Source organism: Camelus dromedarius, chromosome 9, assembly GCF_036321535.1.
Source record: "Camelus dromedarius isolate mCamDro1 chromosome 9, mCamDro1.pat, whole genome shotgun sequence".
Taxonomy (NCBI): Eukaryota; Metazoa; Chordata; class Mammalia; order Artiodactyla; family Camelidae; genus Camelus; species Camelus dromedarius.
The window spans coordinates 17345653-17351355 of NC_087444.1; positions in this window are offsets into that span (position 1 = coordinate 17345653).

Here is a 5703-nt window from a genome sequence, read left to right on the forward strand (position 1 = left end):
AGGCATGAGGAAAAGCAGGAGTATTCAACTTACTGTTGGGAACAACTTGATCACCAGCTCACAACACTTGAGGATGTGGAACCACAAAAACAACGTTCGAGAGCACAGAGCTCAGGGCCACAGGCACTGCCTGCTGCGCAGACTCTAACAGGAGTGATGGAGCGGGGCCCGGAGTGCCAGGTAACCGTCTGCAGTTGCAATAACAGAACTGGACGGTGGGGGGTGGCCATGGAATCCTGGGGGCCCCTGTGTTCTAGTTGCCTAGGCCACACTGCTTGGGGTCTCGTGAAGGTTGCCACAATGGGGACACCCCCTCTCCAGCCACTCTTAATGGCTTTCTATACTTGTGCTGATAGCACCAACCTATCTCTTCCCAAAAGTTATCCAAGCATTGCTGTCATTTTCCTTCTCCTGTGTCTATAAAAATACCAAGAGACAAATTGTTTTCTCAAAAGTCTTATTTTCTTAAGGGCTGTCATGAAGTCACACCACCTTCTCTTTAAGTGGTAACAGGCCTTATGGCTTTTTCGCAAGTGAAAGATGTCAGACTTGTAGAATGTCATGGCGTCGTTCTCTGGGTCTTTGCCAGTTTTGTGTAACTCATAAAAACTGTAGGACAAAGAGCAGAATATAATGTTAAGTGAACGAATAATTAATTTATAAAAGTCTCCTCAGTCCTGACTCAATATTCTGTTCACTGCATCCCTGTGTTATTTCAGATCCTTATCTCACTGGGGCAGCTTGCTGGCTCCATAAATTTCTGTCACGTTTGACATGCCAGTGTTATAAACTCCTCCTCCAGGTGTGGATTACTCTAGTTTTGTTTTTCTTAATGTCTCTAAACAGTGTATTTTATAATTGTCACGTATGAATTGCATTCTAGTCCCACGTAATCGTTTTCCAAGCTGTCAAATTGATGAAAACAAATTCTGCACATGTCGTTGTATAGAGACCATGTCTTTGGGAAAGACTTGTCAGCATGATGCTGTTGTTCTGTATTCATCCAGTTCACCCACATACTGAACAGACAGGGATGCAGAGCCGTGTTCATGGAACTCTGCTTGATAGCTCTCTTTGAGTTTTCCTCACGCCATTGCCCTGGGCTCCACTCCACAAATAAAACATGGTAAGTTCAAGGTCGTGGATCAGGGAGGGTTGATGATCCTTAGTGTTCGTGTGTCCTTGTGCTCAGGGACATAGAAGATTAGCTTGAGAGGAGAGGGGCAGGCAGGCGGGGGAAAGTGAGGTTCTAAAGGAAGTCCTCACTTGCTCAGCATCTGTCCCTTTCTGGGTCTGGTGACACTGAGACTTAGGAGACACTCTGCAGCATCGCTCTCTTCACTTTAGATGCTGGACTAACCTGAATTGAGAGTGCAGTGGGTGTTCCCAAGTACCCCTGAGCATTTGTGTCAAGGTTAAAGATGGAGGACTACCTCAGCCACTTAGGAAAGCTTGTCTTCTCCCCACCCCATGCCATCCTCCCACCACACTGCTTAATGCCGTTGGTGTGTGAGATCCAGCAGAGGCTTTACAGAAATCTATTTTGTGGTGTCTGTGGGGCCGGAAATTCTCTGTGGGAAAAAAAATGTGTCAAATTCATTCACTTTACCCTGATGAACCCAAAGGCTCACAAAAGGTACCCGGCTTCCTTGAAGCCACAAGTAGCTCAACTCCTGGTACGATGTGCTCTTCTCTCAGGCCCTGACTTTTCTCCAAATAGTCACTGTTGGCTAGAGTCAAACTAGGCTGGTCACTCTATAAAGCGATTGGCAGCACATGGACTAAATATTCAACAGCCATTTTAATCAAATATATTGCCAAAGTATCTTCCAAAATCGCATACTGTCCTTTTATACATACCCATTTGCAACTGCAAAAGCCCAAAGTCATATTTTCCTGATAAGCTGTGGTCATTGTCATCACCTTCATTCACTTTAACCTGTAAACTGAAGGTCTCTGTATTATTACAAGACGTTAGAGGCACAGATGGGCCTACAGCTTGTTTAAGTGCATGAAGAGACTCCTGTGTCTCTGTGGACCAATGGAGTTGAGCAGCACTCTTTCTCCTACATAAGTCATCTCAGATTGTTTTAAGAGAATCCTGATTTTTCTATCCATGGTAACATTTCTCTAAAGAACATATGCTTTCTGGATTGAGTCTTAGTGAGAAAATGCTTCCCATTGCAGTAAGAACTATAAAATAAATCATCAGTCTGAATCCGGGCTTTCCTTCCTGAGCAAACTCTCCTGGGACTTTGAAGGTTTTCAATGAGCTGGTACTTACTTAACAAATGATATAGATAATGACTTTTTCATAGCACTTCAAATATTGCACTAGGACGCTATGCATGTCAGTGAAGTAATGAATTCGTTTTCAATCACCTCTGTGTAGGAAGAATTTGGACAACTATTTTTGACTGGACAGAATGTACTTGTGAGTTTCCTCACACAGTACTATCAGCCCTCAGTGTGAAGTGGGTTGTGATGGAGGTGGGTCTCGAGAGTTGAAAAGTAATCTGCTCTCTCCTTCCATCACTGAGTCATGAACGCTCAGTGGAACACGTGGAGGTTGTGGCCATTGTCACCCTTGTGAAACCACCAGCCCAGCCAATCCCAGCTATGTCCCAGTGACCCATCTCATGGGAACATCCCCCTTTTCAGGCTACAAAACCATGGGAAGGATGCGAGTTACAAGGTGACTCTCTCCTTCCCTGAGTGATCTTTGAGCTCATTCACCTGTTACTGCAATGGTTGCTGGTTCAAGTGCAACAGGGTTGTTTGTTTGTTTGTTTGGACAGATCCCAGGTCTATTAAAGCTCAGTTTGTACTGCATATTCTTCCTTAGTAACCTTCTCTCTGACCCTTATCCTCAATCTCTCTATTCAATAAGACATGGGAAAATCCTGTCTGAACTTCTGAGGTTCACATTAGTTATGAAAAGACTTCTTAGAAAGAAAATTTTTCTCTCTCTTTTCTTTTAAGGATAAAAACAAGTTCTGGATTTTGTAGTCTTGCTATCTCACGGATAATACCACGTTTCTTTCTGAAGCGGAGTTTTTGCAGCTGCTCGTTCTTGGAAAGCTGGTGTCGATTCACTTAAGCCAAACACCAGGAACACCCTTCTGATTAAACAACTTGGGTTTTAGTACTTTGCAGCTGGAAAGACACATTATGGTCTGAGCCAAAGGGTGTCAGAAAGAGTCTCCTATCAGATTTGGGCTTTGCTTGGATGATATGAAGGAGGATGGGAGGAAGCAGGGTTTGTTCCATACTCAATACTGTGAGTCAGCATGGGCAGGTCTGTGACTGAAGTAAAAAAGTAAAAAATATTCCCTTAAAAAAAAGAGGAAGTTTGGGGTTTTGTAGGTTGCACAGTGACATCGGTTTGTCTGTGCCTGGACAAAATTAGGAGGTAGCCTTATTTTGCTTGATTATTAAGGTCTCAGAGTAATCTTGTCTGAGTTTAATATTCTTTACCTGAGATTGTTTATTTCTAACATGAGAACAAATCAGTTTGGCTGGTAGCGTCAGCTCAATTCAGGCATCAATTCATGTACCTAATTATTTATGAGCATTTATGGGGTCCCTGTGGGTAAAGCATGGTGTTAATTCTACTGGGAGATTCAGACTGAGGGGACACATTCCTTTCTGAACGGAGCTTAAACGTGACTCTTCCCAGGACAGTGGGTTATCCGTAGGTGAGAACATCAAACTCCGAATGGCTCCACGTGGTGAGAGGGAGATGATGAGAAGGAACAATGACTCTCAGCTCATTGTCCTCGGCACAGTAAAATCCATGGGGCTTCTTTTCGGTTTCCTCTCTCTACTTTGCTGGAAACTCTCTCCAGGTGGGAAACCGGAGCGATTGTGGGGCCCACTTGTTTGTCTTTCGTTTCTCAGGGATCACTCACTAACCTTTATTGCCTGAAGCTCAGTCTCTTGAAAATATTTGTTTCCTGTATCCCATCCAGTTTGTTGTTATCATTTTCTTTGTTTGTTTCTCTCAGGAGAGTAAATCCAGCTTCCGTTACTCTGTATTCACGTGGCACCCTTTTAACAAATCCAAGCTGGAAAATGTCTCTCAAGATTCTGAAGTGACTTTTACACAATAAAGAGCACAGCCATGACCAGGGTGAAACTGTGAACCTAGGAAACCTCTTAAAGCTTGCATTTTAAAAGCACCCTACCAGATCCAAGGACAGAAGTGTCTGCGTCTGTATTAGAGGATGCAGAAGTCCCATAGGCCCCTGCCCAAGGACTGAGGGGATGTTCCTTTGAGGTCTGTGCTAAAAACCAGTTCTCCGTGAGTGGACATGCCCCTTGAGAAGCATGTCAGCCTTGGTTACTTTAATTCCCCAAAAGGTCCCTCAGCGAAGGATGAACATGACTACAAATTGCCCAAAGGGAACGTGTTGACTTTCATGAGGTGTCTCTAAGGAAACACTGGTCCAAGGCTGACTTACGTTCCCGAGGGAGCCAGGAAGAGACACGAGATGTTTAAAGTCCCTGGGCTGCAACCAGTCACTCAAGGAGGGGCAAAGGTTCCCAGACTCTCTCTCGGGAACCTCACTGTGTTGTTCCAATAGAGACCCCGGAAAGCACTCCACCCACAAGATCTTCTCCTCTTGTGGGTACAAAACGTTCCTGTGCCTGACTTGCTACGCACCGGACACGGTGCTAGATACTACTGCTTGTGAGTTGGGGGTATTGCCTGTCCGTTATAAAAGACAAAAATACAACTGAGGAAAGCCAGTTAAGCTATCAGAAACATCTGTCTTCCCTGGGCTGGGAGAGGCCGTCACCTGGCCACACAGGGCTCCCTGAGTTCAAGATCTCTGCTGGTGTTTCTGCAGTAAAGGGGTAAGCTGGCCAACTCTCTTTCCAACAGAAAATGGGAAGTGGAACTAGTCTCAAATAAAGTGTTCCTGTTTCACGGATTAGGGCCTTAATCCTCATTCACCTGGAGGGTTGTCGATGCACACAGTCTGGCACTTGAAAGAAATGCAGCACGTTTTTCCCCAGAGCAACTTAGAAGGGGAGCAGGAAGTTTTGCCCTCTGGGAAAAATGTGTCCCAGAAATGCCTTCCAAGAGTTTACCCCTACTACTAAATATATTAAAATGGTCTCTTATTAACCATAAATGGCAGTAAAGAGTTCAAACACAGTTCCCCAATAGTAGAATTTGTGTGCTCGAGATCCCAGATTCAGGGAAATGATAGGTTTCAGCACATTCGGGGTGCAATGGATAAGCCTCACTTTGGGAAAACTACCTTCCTTCGTGATCATGGTGTCCACCCGCCCTCGCACCACGCTAATGCAAGATACTAAAATTGAAGAAGTTGTGTGAGGGAGAACAGAGCATAACGGAGGACTGTGTAATATCTGCTCAATTGATGCGTAAACCTAAACCTGTGCAGAACGTGATGTCATGGGAGAAACCTAAATGTCCATTGACAGATGCCTGGATAAAGAAATTGTGGTGTACGTATATAATGGCATACAACTCGGCCATAAGAAAGAATAAAATAATGTCGTTTGGAGCAACGTGGATGGAGCAGCAGACTGTCATTCGAAGTGGAGTAAGCCAGAGAGAGAAAGAAAAGTAGCATATGCTATCACTTACATGTGGAATCTAAAAGAAAGAAAGACACAAAAGGACTTATTTATAAATCAGAAATCGTCTCACAGACATAGAAAACCAGC